This window comes from Artibeus jamaicensis, unplaced genomic scaffold (assembly GCF_021234435.1).
Source record: "Artibeus jamaicensis isolate MK-2021 breed Jamaican fruit bat unplaced genomic scaffold, CSHL_Jam_final contig_1016, whole genome shotgun sequence".
Classification (NCBI taxonomy): Eukaryota; Metazoa; Chordata; class Mammalia; order Chiroptera; family Phyllostomidae; genus Artibeus; species Artibeus jamaicensis.
Window position 1 is genome coordinate 7,096,901 of NW_026521195.1, and position 14,587 is coordinate 7,111,487.

The 14,587-nt window shown below is 44.6% G+C and overlaps 1 long non-coding RNA gene across 1 annotated transcript in view; it reads left to right on the forward strand.

Moving 5' to 3' along the window:
• The window catches only part of LOC119035193 (uncharacterized), a 115,333-nt gene extending 100,950 nt beyond the window's left edge, over nucleotides 1–14,383 (forward strand). Inside the window, exons 3-5 of the long non-coding RNA XR_008390845.1 lie at nucleotides 7,679–7,827; nucleotides 12,114–12,271; nucleotides 14,314–14,383. This is a non-coding gene — a long non-coding RNA (uncharacterized LOC119035193). The remainder of the gene's footprint in view (nucleotides 1–7,678; nucleotides 7,828–12,113; nucleotides 12,272–14,313) is intronic.
• Nucleotides 14,384–14,587: the final 204 nt, after the last annotated feature.

Below are 14,587 nucleotides of genomic sequence, written 5' to 3' on the forward strand. Positions count from 1 at the left end.
GGAGGTGGGAGAAACAGCGGCCACTGATGGAGGGAGAAGGTCGTTAGGAGGATGGCAGGCAAGGCAGATTTTTTTGAAAATTTCTCTCAAAAGGAGGTGGCTTTGTGGGATCAGGTTTAATTCTGGAAGTAGTTCAAGTAAGAGGATTATGCAAAAGGAATTTTCCTTTGGGTTAAGTTGAATTATTTGAAACAGTGACACACCTGATATTTTGATTTAGACCACAAGTGAGTGCATTTCTGGCCAAGACACATCCTGATTCCCTGATTGATCAGACAGTCGCCGTATATTCCAGGCAGGACGGTCCGGTCACCATCCTGCTCAACCCTCGGACTCTCCAGGGCCCGCAGCATAACGTCCAACCCCCTCGAAGAGGCTCAGGAATCTGCCTGTAAACTTCTCCCACGCCCAGATCCTTCCATAACCTCTGACCTGCTAGGCTGAGAGACATGCTGCACAAAAATATCAAAATACCAGCCAGAAGGGGGCATTGGGCATAGCTTAAAAAATACTGTTTTGCTCATTTTCGTAAATACGTTGCACTTTGTGCTTGATGAACATTTTCAGTGTTTAGGAAAACTTTATAACTTCAGAGCAGTTCTTAGTATTGCTAAAGAGCACACAGATTTGAAAGATTTTTAAAGATTTTTTTTTTATAAGCAAAGATAAAAGTCATGAGTTGAATGTCAGTGTTTGCTACCCAGTAATCCTTTTCTGGACACCAAGCAAGCAAGACTGAGCCAGAGATTGGCTAGATGCTAGGAACCCCATTTCCTTTTGGGGGGGTATGGAGAAGAGTATATTTCCCAAATTCTCTTGCAATTAAGTTGTACCCCTGTGACTGGATCTCATCAGGGAAATGCAAGAGGAAGCCAGACACACAACCTGCAGCCAGGCCATCAAGCCCCTTGTGTGGTTCTCCTTTCTTTATCCTTTTCTTTTACTGCAAGTCCGGAGAGACCAAAGGAGCCTGAGTCCCTAAGTGACCACAAGTGACTCAAAGGAGAGTGTTGTGGGAATGAAAGAAATCTTTATTATGACATGAAATTTGGGGGGTTTTGTCATTGCAGCACAGCCTAGCACATCCTGACTAGTACTCTGTCATCTCTTGCCCATCAGACATGAGGCAGCAGTGCTAGGCTGGATGCACACCTGTACCCAGCTTCCAGCAGGGTTGCAGGAAGTCCTTCCCCAGCCATTGTCCCCAGCTGAGGGGAAGTGCCTCTCCCAAGGCTGCACCCCCTGGCCAAGAGAGGTGCATCTGATGAGTGATGATTGGGTGCCCACAAAAGGCCTGTTTCCTTGCCTCGACTGAGACCTCTATGCAGAGCCACTCCAGCTCTAGAGCTCCCCCTGAGGGCTGCTGAAGCCTCTGTTGTAACTGCCATGCAGCTCAACTCTGCTCAGTCCTGTTCCCTATTCCCTCATGCATGTGGCACCCTGGTTGGTTACTGCCCAGTAACCTTCTTGCATACAGATCTCTGACTCAGTCTGTTTCCTAGAGAACCCAACCAGCAATACCTCTTCTCATAACATACTGGGCTCTCTGCTGTTTGCTAACTTTACCTGTTCTGTCCTTCCTGCTCTGAACAATTCTGCCTTTCCAAGCCTGATGAGCCAAACATATGGGTCATTGACATCACCCATAGCTCAAATGGTATGTCCTCCATCTTAGCTGGTCCTCTGATGGATGGCCCCACCCTGCAGTCTCCTCACACATGCCTCTTCCCCATCATAGCCTTCATCCCAGCCATCACAGTCATGGCTATAGCTGCTGCCTCTTCATAGTACCATACACCCACTGATAGCAGATCTGAGTCCTCTCTGCCACACAGGGCTGAGCACCACTCCTGCCAGCTTGGTGCTCCCCAGAGCTGGAGAGAACAGCGCCATCCAGTGCTCACTGGGCACAGAGGCTTGGCGGAAGCCCGCTGCAGTGAGATGACTTTTGCAGATTATTCATTGGGATTTGCCTTTCTGCCTGGAAAGATTTGGAAAGAGTGAGAAATATTTTGATCTTGTTTACTACATTATGTTTATTGTCACCAGCATCTGGTCCATTTAGCAGGACTCTTAAGTTTCTGGAGAGTGGCCTCTCCCCCTAGTGTTAAAGAAAATCTAAACTCACTAAGGTTATGCTGGGAAGGGGTGGGGGGCGGGAGTGCCTCCAAACCCTACCCAGTACATGGAAGAGACTGGAAGCCAATTTCCCCAAATCCCAGAGCCCGGAGCCCATGGCTCAGTCCCTGGCAGGCAGATGGGGACAAAGCTGGCGTGGTGCCTGAGGAAGACCTAAAGCCCAGGATGGGAACTCCTGGGGTGGGGGGTGTCTAGCACCAAGTGTCGATATGTTACATCTTAGAAGTGCAAGGTCAGATTTTACTTATTTTGAGAATAATAGTGTAACAAACATATATAAGAGAGTTTGTGATTGAGAATTCTGCCTTATAATGCAAGCACTCAGACCAAACTACAGTGAACGTGGAGGGGGAGACTATCTCTTTAATTCCCTGACTCTGTCTTCTCATGCTGGCTGGAGGCTTCTGAGATGACTTACACTTTCTCAAGGCCTTCGCTGCCCTCCTCTACTCCCTTTGTTCTCCTAGTGAAGCATTTTTTTAAATCAACTGACCTTGGGAGCACTGGTCTGAATGTATTACTCAGAGGTTTGCTTACAGCCTGCTGTATAATTAAAGATCGGTAACTCTTCCCTTGTGACCTGCTAACATGGGATTTAGGGGTTTTGATGTCTGAGTGCTGTTTTGGATGAAGACAAGCAGATTTGCAGCATCCTAACAGAGAAGAGCCTGTCTTGGGCAGCCTCCAAGATATCTGGCATCATATTTCCACCACCTATTTAATGACATGGTATCTCCAGGGTCCCCAACACTTGAGGAAACCACGGCAGCTCTGACTGTCTGTGGGGCAGGAGGGCCTGGGATGACGGGGAATGAGTTGGCTAGAGCTGCAGATAGTCTTCTAGTGTGGAAAGCCGGGCCCATGGGAATGCAGGGCACTGCTTTCCTTTAGGCTCTACAGAGGTGTCCCTAAACTGCCCCCTCCCCGCCACGATGCCGTGCAAATCAGGGTGTCATGGAGTAAATAAAATGAACTCTCCCCATGGGGCTGTGAGAAGAGGTGCTTCAGTCTCCCCCGGAGTCTTTGCCCATCTTTCTTAGGCTGAGCTCTGAGAACCGCGTCGCACTCTGGGTTCTGGTTAGGGCACATGTGCACAGGGGGAGACACCAGCAGGAAACTGGGGGCACTGGGGACCGAGTGGTTTAAACCCTCTGCTTCCCCCTGGACCAGAGACAGGCGTGTTCCTGCACGGAAGGCTACGCCCCTGTTGTTGACATGGTCTTTCCACCCCTGCAGCCTCAGCTCTTCTTGCATTTTGACAACCACTGAACCCTGGGCCTGGTCAGCTGTTGGAGTAGCAATGGCTCCCCTGTGTCCATGGCCCCAGGAGCCTCACTGCCCCCCTTGGCCCCCTCTAATTCTACCTCATGTTATTGTGCCAAAATCTTGATGCTGTAACACTGTACCCACAGACCCTTCTTCGACTATGAAGGTGGGTGGCAGGGAAAAGGTAGAATTAGTAATCGTAGCAGAGACTTCGTTAGAAAACCTTGGCTTTATATTTCATCACATAGCATATTGTAGCATGCTGCAACGTTATATTGATATTTATATTGCTTATATTGACCGAACTTGATCTTCTCACAGCATTTGTCTGCTTTTATTTCTTGAAGGTTTATTTGTGTTCCAACACTCATTTTTAGACTATTAAAACACAGGCCAGTGTTTCTGTAAAAATTAACACATTCCTTTGGGTTTTGACAATGTTCCGGGTTATTCTTAACCCCAAATCACCCAGCTCTGTTACCCAGCATGCATTGCCGTGCCTCCCTGTAGCTTTCTCACCTCAAATGCCTTTTCTATCTCCACCTCTTCATACGTAACTCTTTCTTGTTGATCCAAGCAAATTCTGAATGCCTGCCCGACAGTGAGTGTCTGCTAAACGCTAGACCCCTCAGAGGAAGAGAGGCACAGAGCCTTTCCCGAAAACCCACCCTCTTCCCTCTGAGGCTCCAGAACCCACGCTGGTTCTGGAGCACATTCTGGAGCACATTCTGCTCCAGAGCACATTCTACTCTGAGCATTGGCCGTGGCTGTCTTTGCCATGAGATTGTGAGCTTCCTGAAGACAGAAAATACGTTTCATCTCCTGCCATCTCCTCCTCAGGAACCGCATACGTACTAACTGTGTAGAATGTGCCGAGTCGGTGCAGAGGAGTCAGAAAGTATCAACCAGACAGTGCTCCTCCGCACCCATCCCTGCTCTGCCCCCACACATAGCAAATACCCCGAGCCACCCCTCTGAAATGGAAGCACGGTTAGACTGGCAGGACCCTCTGGGAGAGATTTCAGAGCTGAGAACCCCTGGGTTCTGGCCAAGTGGAGCACCTTCTCCCTAAGGCCGTGGTGCCACCACCCCCAGAAAGAGGGCATTTCACAGAGAGAACAGAAGCTTGCCTGATCAACATTGTCCTGGTCACACAATAAATGTAGCGCCCCTCCCCCCCTGCCCTCTCCCCATCCTGCTCCTACACCAAGCCTTAAATAACCACCCAGGACAGCTTCAGGCACTCTGGAAATTTTATGTAACTTTAGATAACGTCTAGCCCCACCATCTCTCTCACACTGTGCTGAGTCATCTGCCCAAAATATGCCTGACCAACGAAGCAGGAATAATGATTGGTCCTGGCCTTTAACTCTGTCTCTGCAGCTCTGCCTCCCTTTCCTCAGGGCAGATTCTAATTTGGTACCAAAAAAACCCAATAACAATACAGTATAACTGTCAATCTCCATCCTGAGATAACGGAAGAAAGAAAACGTATGCCATCATTTTAATGGCCCATGTATTTATATGAACGTGTCACGTACAAGCCACACCCCTCCCCCACTTCACACTCTGCTGCCAATCCCAGGGCCATGGGATTGTTCTAACCAAATTGCATCTTGGAGTATTGCCACCATCCTACATTGCAAGAAATAATATTGAGCAGCACTGCAAGAAGGAGAGATTAAGAATAACAGCCTCTGCAGAAACTTTCAGAACTCCCTTTGTGCTCCAGTGCGGGGAATAGCTGTGACCCGACGAAGTGATTGATCGGATCGCACTTCTGTTGCAAACATCACCGAAGGTGTCAGTGCCGGATTGGAGAAGGTTGCAGCCCAGGTCTGCGCCCCATTTGCACGAGTGCAGGTCACTGGAAGACACAGTTGTGCTGAACCTTCACTTCAGGCTCCATTTCATATTTGTGCCCCTCTGGCCCTTCCTTTGACTTCTGCTTTGATATTGTCTTGGGGTGTGTTCTCTGTCTTTGCAGGGTGCCTAGGTACGTTACGGAAAAAGGAAGGGCGCGTGGAAAATGTAACCGTGGCTCTGTGTGGGTTCATCTGCCTTCCTCAAGGCAGCCGAGTCAGATCGTCAGTGAGGGCTGAGATCTCGGAGCCCATGCTCGGCACCCTCCCGTGCGGAGGCCAGCTGGAGAAGGGGGAACCCGTCTACAACAGTCTCACACTCCCTCAGCCCCCACCGCCAGCCTCCAAAAGTATATCACCTCTGTTTTCTCCCAAGCATGGCTGGTGTCCAGAGGGAATTGATGCTGTTGACCTACTTTTAGTAGGAATGGCGGGTGAGGATGCAGGCACACGTATTAACCTGTGCATTAAGAAGCACCTGTGCAGGCTTGTACGCTTTTACGTTAATTCATAATGTAACAGTGAATCCATCGGTCGCGTCTTGACTCCTGGCCATGTGGAGCTCAGCTGTGCCAGGCACCCTTCCTTATACCTTGTGAGGATAATTTGAAAAATCTAGGATCACAGAATCCTAGAGCTGAAAAAAGACCTCTGAAATCACTTCCTCTGAGTGGCAATGTGGATATGTAGGCATTTGCTTTTTAAAACTCAGTGGCAGAATTAACTTATGCTTGATATAAGCATATTGGAATGCCCTGATGTGTAAAAGTAAAATGTAAGCTCTCTCACCCCTACTCATACTTCCTGGAATAAGCACCATTAATAGGAGCATTCATTCATTCACTCATTCATTCATTCAAACAATATTGACAAGTACCCATTATGTGTTAGGCTGTGTGGATTAAGACAGGGGCAGGGCAGGGAGGAGGGAGGGAGGAAGGAGGGAGGGAGGGGAGAAGAAGGGAGGGAGTGAGAAAGGGAGGAAGGAAGGAAAGAAAAATTGACTTCAGTTAGCAATAAGTGCTATAAAGAAAACTAAAGCACAGTGACAAGATAGAGTTGACAAGTGAGGTCTTTTCAGGCAGAAGGTGACCATGTGGCAAGGGAGACACAGGCCCTGCCAGCAGGACTGTGCCAGGTGTGTGCCAGAAACAGCCAAAGGGCCAGTGCAGCTGAATGCTCCGAGGAAGAGGGAGAACGTGCACGGTGAGATTGGAAATGTCAGCAACAGGCAGATTTTATAGTTCCTTGAGGCATTGTCGGGAAATTTGTTTCTTTTCAAATGCCAGGAGTAACAATTGGGCGGTTTTAAATGGGAGACTGGCAGCTTTAATAGCCAGAAAGCTTTTGCGTGGGGAGAATGAGCTAGTGCACTGGCTGAAGATTAATTCTCAAGGACGCACCCTCCAGAGGGAAGAATCACTGTGTATGATTGTTTTTGTTGCATTCATGCTTATAACGATTTCCTGTTGCATTAAATCCCAGGAGGGTATGAATAGCAATAAAAAAATAAACTGGCCTAGCAGACTCAGCGAGATGTACTGCACATGTCTGCCAGCACCTTAGTGCATGGACAGTGTCCACAGGAGGCAGAAGGACACTGAGGAGCTGACCCAGCTGCATGGCAATCCCTCCTGCCCATGCTGTGAGGACAGCGCATGCCTGTTCTTTTCTGCAGTCTCTGATAGCTGTGTATTTCCTGGATAACATTTTTTTTTCAAATAGCTTAAGACTCACAAGTTTCCAGAAGAGTACAGAATTCCCTTCCCATCAAAATATCTTAGGTAACCACAGGGCACGCCCCAACCAGGACTTGGATGTCAATAAGATACCATTCATGTAGGTGCAGACCTTATACGGATTTCTTCTGTTTACACATGCTCTCTTCTCGCATTATTTTGGGGGCGTATCGTGAAATTTTACCCCATGTGTAGACCCGAGTAGCCATCACCATCATCCAGCACAGACTGTCTCCTGGCCACAAAGAGACCCCCTCCTGTGAGCCTGCTGTCCTGCCCTCTGTGTGTCTTACAGACACGCCGAACTGGGGCACGAGGGGCCCTCCCACTGTGCTGCGCCAGCGTTCAGTTTATTAAACTCTATAAATTGACCCCATAGGATGCCTCTAACCCTTCGAACGTCACGGACACATAAACATTTGCACATTTAATGACTTCGCTAAAATATTTAAACCTTGATTTAAGAGCTAATTAACCAAATCCAGAACATTCCCATAAAATCAAGACACATTTGTCAGCTTTTTAATGGATTCGGTCACAGTGAACACAGACGACATTCACGCTGTATCAGGGTGACTTCAAGGCTTGTTTTTATACTTTTCGCTTAGCCTAATGCAAAAGTCATGATGCTGTGATTTTGACTCATTTCTTTACTTTTTTCTGTACCTGCAGGATACCTATCCTGAGTGACAGGAGTCTTTCCAGACTCAAAAGAAAATGCCGTCGAACACAGATCTGTGAGGGCGGTGGATTCTGGACTAGTAAACAGCCGATTCTCGGTCCTGGAAAGAGACCTAATGTGAAGGGTCTCTCAAACCCAGGTGAGCGCCGTCTGGGCCCTCTGTTTACAGCCCAGTCTCGCTTGCTGATGCAACTTTGCAAGCTCAGACCTTCAAGCAAAACAAAATCCCTGCAAAAGAAAAGTGTGCCTTTTTTTTTAAAACACCCTCGCCTACATTGCAAAACCCATTATTGTTCTCAAATGTATTAGTCATCATCATTTTAGCATTTTTGGAAATGTGGGTATATTTTATTCTCATCTTATTATGGTTAGAAGGTTTATCCAAGGTTTTGCAGTGCAGGAGATGGGAGTTTCTCATCTGTGAACGCCACCTCGCCCGTGGGTGCTCTGGCTGGTGTAGGTCATCGTGCACTTCCTGACATCCTCTCTCCACCTGGTTCTCCTGTGAGTAACCGAGTCCCTCCGTCCTTCCTATTTTCACTCAGATCCTTTCTTCTCCCAGAAAGAGTTTGTTTGCCCACCATTCCACACATGCACGTGGTCCTGCCTACACAGATAAAGATTCAAAGAAACAACTCACCCACTGAAGCCAAGTCTCCCATAGGCATCGCAGTGAACAAACATAAGCGTATGTTATCACAGTGATCTTTTAGTGTTTCAGGAGACCATACCTGTTGTCAGGGTTTCTGCCCCTGTGAGCAACACCCAGGGGTTTGCTGACAGCAGCTGGGGACTCTGTATAAACAAGAAGTTCTACTCACAAGCCGATTCTTCATGCCCCAAGGCATGGGGTTAGCCACTGTCCAAGGATTATGGTTCACAGCAAATAACATTACGGAGCAAATCTGGGCCCAGCCCCTTCCATAGGAGTCCTGGGGGCAAGACAGTACCTGCTTCTAGGCCACTTTCGGAGAACTGAAGAGGCACAGTGTTTTTCTGTTATATGTAGTCTGTGGCTCCCGTGGGCCTGGGCAAGGCACGGGGGTGGGGAGGGAGGGGGCGGTCGGGGAGCTGTGTGTACAGTCGCCATGCAGACTCAAACATTTCGAATTAGAGCATAAAACTGCTGCATTTTGGGATTTTTCCATCAAAAAACATTTCTGCTTTATTTCTTGTCAACATAGGTACCTAAATGATTAACCCGCACACAGGATGCTGTCACAGCAACTTTTATTATTTGCTTTTCGTGACCACTTAGACCTCCCACTTTGCTGTTAGTCAGCGTCTGACCTGCCTGTGTTCAGACGTGTCACATACATGTGCAATTCGGGTGATGCACACAGTGTGGCTTTGGTGGCGTTTTCTTAAAACAGAATAACGGGCTACAGATTGCTGTGAAAATTATTACATATAGATTCGTACTTAACACTATACTATGGGTTTTGTGCAGAATCAGAGCATATAGATGTAAATCTCTTAATTCTTTTTTTTTAAATTTTTTTATTGATTATGCTGTTACAGTTGTTCTATTCCCCCTTCATTCCCCTCCACCCTACCCCCCATCCCCACCATTACCCCCCCCTTTAGTTTATGACCATGTGTCTCAAGTCCTTTAGATTCTATATTTCCCATGCTATTCTTGCCCCCCATCTATTTTCTATCTACTGTCTATGCTACTTATTTTCTGTACCTTCTCCCCTCTTCTCCTCCTCCCACTCCCCTGTTGCTAACCCTCCTTGAGATCTTCATTTCTATGTTTCCACTCCTGATCTAGCTGTCCTTTTAGTTTGCTTTCGTTTTAGGTGTGGTTGTTAATAACTGTGAGTTTGTTGTCCTTTCACTGTTCATGTTTCTTTAACTTCTTTTTCTTAGATAAGTCCCTTTAACATTTCATATAATAAGGGCTTGGTGATGATGAACTCCTTGAATTTGATCTTATCTGAGAAGCACCTTATCTGTCCTTCCATTCTAAATGAAAGTTTTGCTGGATAGAGCAATCTTGGTTGTAGGTCTTTGGATTTCATGACTTGGAATACCTCTTTCCAGCCCCTTCTTGCCTGTAAGGTCTCTTTTGAGAAATCTGCTGACAGTCTGATGGGGACTCCTTTGTAGGTGGCTGTCCCCTTAGCTCTTGCTGCTTCTAGGATTCTCTCCTTCATTTTAATTTTGGCTAATATAATGATGATGTGCCTTGATGTGTTCCTTCTTGGGTCCAACTTCTTTGGTACTCTCTGAGCTTCCTGGATTTCCTGGAAGTCTATTTCCTTTGCCAGATTGGGGAAATTCTCCTTTATTATTTGTTCAAATAAGTTTTCCACTGGTGACTGTGCCTTTCCCCCTTCTGGTACCCCTATAATTCGGATGTTGGAGCGTTTAAAGATGTCCTGGAGGTTCCTAAGACTCTCCTCATTTATTTGAATTCTTGCTTCTTGACTCTTTTTGTTTGGCCATTATTTGCTTTCTTCTGGTCCACTCCATTGATCTGAGTCCCAGTTTCCTTTTCATCGCTATTGGTTTCCTGTGCAATCTGTCATTCAAATTCGCCTTCATATGTTTGTGCTAATTTGTGGCTATAATCAACCAGTTCTGTGAGGATCCTGATCACCAGTGTTTTAAACTGTGCTTCTGAGAGTTTTGCTATTTCTTCATCGCTTAGGTCTATGGGCTCAGGGACTTTGAGAATCTTCTTGTGCCATTTTTGGTCTGTTCTGGCCCTTTAAGTGTGAGAAGCAGCGCCTTGGACTCCCAGGTCGCTGGGTTATGACGCTGAATGTGGGGGCGTGGTCAGAGCGGGGGAAATGGCGACCCCCTCTGCTGTTTCTCACAGCTGGGTGAGGAGCAGCGCCTTAGGTAGTTCACCTGGGCCGGGCCACTCAGAGTCGCTGGGTTATGACGCTGTATGTGGAGGTGGGGTCAGAGCAGGGAAATGGCGGCGCCCTCCACTGCCGCTTGCTGCGGGGACCCACCGGTCCTGGTCCAACCGCCCACTCCCTCGCCTGTCCACCCTCGCACAAATGCGCGACCACAGTCAACACGCAGCCCCGCTCCCCCGCTGTCTCCCCCACAGCTGCTCGCCTGGTCGCTGGCTCGGTCGTTCACTAGGTCCAACCCTGCGCCTGGATTCTGCGCGCCTGAGTCTGTCTGACGGAGTTTTCCTGTGCAACCCCGCTTCACCAGCCGCTGGTCTCGCCCCTTACCGGTCAGGCTGCAGAATTTGTTGTTAACGGACTTCCGAAAAGTTCAATTTTCCGTGTTCTGGCTGTGTTTTCTGTTGCTAATATTTAGTTGTCTCTAAACTTGGTTGTGTGAGAAGGCACGGTACATCCACCTATGCCTCCATCTTGGTGGAAGTCCTCTCTTAATTCTTAAATAATGCTAACTTTTAATCACTTAGGATTATTATAACGAATTTTAAAATGTAAAAAATACCAATCACGCCCAAACTTGAACTACTTGGAAAACCTTTCAGTAGTCACCTCTCTTTCTCTTTGCAGATATGCAAATGGAGACATTTTTTAAAAAATGAGATATTAAGGGGAAAAATGGCTCAAGTGGTTAAAACAAAGGACTCGGTCTTCCTCACTTGATGCGCATCAGGGAGAACCTGCAAACTGGGTCCTTCCCCAGATCAGAGCAGGATTAGAGTTCTACAGGACGGGTGGGGGTGGGGGGACTGTGTCATCGTGACCTGGCCTGCATGGCATTTTTTGTTTTTTTGTCTTTTTTCCACTCTCCCAACTGCTGCAAAACTGGTGGCTGCAAGGAGTAGAGAATATTCTGGATTCTCAGGCTTCTTTCTCAGGATTATAATTTTTAAAAGATATTTATTTATTTATTTTTAGAGAGGGGAAGGGAGGGAGAAAGAGAAACATCAATGTGTGGTTGCCTCTCACATGGCCCCCACTGGGGACCTGGCCAGCAACCCTTTGATTCACAGCCCACGCTCAATCCACTGAGCTACGCCAGCCAGGGCTCTCAGGATTTTTGATACATTCACATATGAGCAACTGTCAGAACAGTTCTTCCAGAAGCTGTTTATTCGAGCTTTTTGGTTTGTCAAGGTTCAGGGGAGGGCAAGGAAGGTAAATAGGAATGGGGGGGGGGTCAAAGCTGGGAAAACCAGGCCCGTTGTCATTTATTTACAGAGGTCATCCTGAATTACTTGGCTATTAAATTTAATTTTACCTGAATTTGAAAGAAGAGGAAATGAACCAAATGGAAACAATAAATAAACATTTCCGTCCATGTTTCTTCACAACAGAACTATTTCCCAAATCATCCCTCCTACGGCTCAGGGAATCCATAATTTTAGGAGGTGCCAAGAGATCATAAAACCAAATTTTTTGACTTGTATTTATTTTAAAAAAATGATTGCATTCCTGCTAAGATGAGAAAACTAACATTTTTTTACATTTCCTCCCACAGCCTTGCTCCTCACATTCCGATTGCAGTTACTTGTGTCGGGAAGTGTCACAGTAGCTCATCTTCTGTCCACGTGCAGATGGGTTTAAATCTCAGTGTCCCTGTTTCTCTCATGAGTGCTCCGTGTTGCAGCTTTTAACTTTAATTCATCTAATAATGAGGTAAAATGGAGATTTTTAAAGTAGAGATTGTTAAATTTATTATTGTTATTTTTGCCTTTGTCTAAAATGTTATACTTAATTATCATCTCATCTTAATAATAATATTTTAGTACCACACACACCAAAAAATAATAAAACAAAACAAAACAAAAGAAAGCAACACTATTCTAGAGCCACAGAAGGCAAAATGACCTTCTAGAATATATTTGACCAATAGAACTTTCTTCTGTAATGCAAATGTTCTCTCTCTGTGGCCATTGAGCCCTTTAAAACATGGCTTGTATGAACAAGGAATTAAACTCTTCGTGCTGATTTCAGTTAATTTAACTTTAAATGGCCATGTGTGGTAAATTGCCACTGGGAGGTCAACTCAATTGTGAAGGTTGTAGAGAAGACTTCCTTCATCACCTTGGGCAGGAAAAGAGTTCTTAAACAGGACACCAAAAGCATGGGGCATAAAAAAATGGATAATTTGTATTATATTGAAATTAAAGACATTTTTTATGAGACAAAAAGAATAGAAAAGAAACCACTGAATGGAAGAAGATATTTGTAACACCTTTAAGACAATGAATAAAAAATTCCTATAACTCAATAAGAAAAACACAGACAAAGGTACTAGAACTATAGGTGCTTGCCCATATGTGAATTAAAGTTATTCAAATGGTTAATAAACATATGAAAAGAGGACATACTTTAATAGTCATCAGGAAAATGAAAATTAAAGCTACATACACACTAGAATGGCTAAAGTTAGAAAGACTGACATTATCAAGTGTGGACAAGGATTTGGAGCAACTTAAACCCATTATACATTGCTGGTACAAAGGTAAATTGGTAAACTTTGAAAAACACTACAGTATTATCTATTAAAGTTGAATATATACATCCCCAGTGAGTAAGCTTACAATATTAGGTATAAACTGGACAGAAATGTTTGAACATAGATGCAAAAAGACACGTACAAGAATGTCCACAGATCATCATTCACAATGGTCCCAAACTAGAAACACTCTGAATGTCAAGAGTAGATTGGCAAATTGTGTCTATTCATGCCATGACATTTTATTCAACATGTAACATATTAAAATTTTCACTACATATAATACCAAGAATAAATTTGACAAACATAATATTGAGCAAACAAGGCAGACATGGACAATGATTCTACTTACATAAAGTTCACAGATGGGTAAAACTAACCTAGAGTATTAGAAATCAGAATACGAGTAACCTGGGGATATGAGGGAAAGTGGAGTTATTTGGGGGCCTGTGAAGTGGGCTTTTGAGATGCGGGAATGGTTTTAGTCTTGACCTGATGCCGATTATACAGATGTTTATTTCATGATATTTTACCAAAAGTTACATTTAGGTTGAATACTTTTCACCGTTATTCTTCAATAAAAAATATTTTAAAGAAAGAGATCTTGAACTTGAGATACAATGAAAAAGTGACCATCTCCTAAGCAAATGCTCTCATTCTTTAAGCTGTCTGTCTGCTAACATTGGCACAAATAAGTAAAATCTTATTATTTGTTTTTAGTTAGTAATGATTTTACTAAGTATTTTTCTTCTCCTGTGAAATACTTATTGGAAACCTTTTTTTATTTTTATGGGGTACAATTCATTTTTGTAATGACTTATGAGAATGATATAAAGTAAAAGTATTATCCACCTATATTTATCATAAAGATATTTTCCATCTATTTGTCAATTGGGTTGAAAATATTTTCCATACTTTGTCATTTAATTTTGTTTATAGTATAATTTTACCATTCCAAAGTTTTCATTTTTATTTTTATTTTTATTTAGCCAATTGTATATTTCATTGTATCATTTCCGGTGGGTTTCTGAGCTTTATTACTTGCTCATGATAGCTGTCCTATCCCAGAGTATTAAAAATCTGGCTATGTTTTTCTCGAGTATTTTCAAAGTTCCATTTTTTAACATTTAAATCTTTTATCTATCTGGAAGTCATTTTTATTTATGAAGGACAAAAATCAACTATGTTTTCTTTTCCATTTTGTCCTTCTGAATGCCAGTTGTCCAAGTAACAAGATGTATTGTAGGCATGAGTTTTCTGCACCAACTTGACTGCTATTTGCAGAGGTATGCATACATTTACATATATATGCATGTAACTGTTTAGATTCCCTGAGATACCTGTGTGTGTGTGTGTCTGGGTTCCCTGTTACATTTCACTTATTTTTATATCCAGTCTTGTACCAGCATCGTGAAGATTTAATCACTGTGGCTGATTAGCCCCCAGTGCAGAAACAGAAAGGTAAATTCCACAATGGTGGGTTTTTCCTGGTG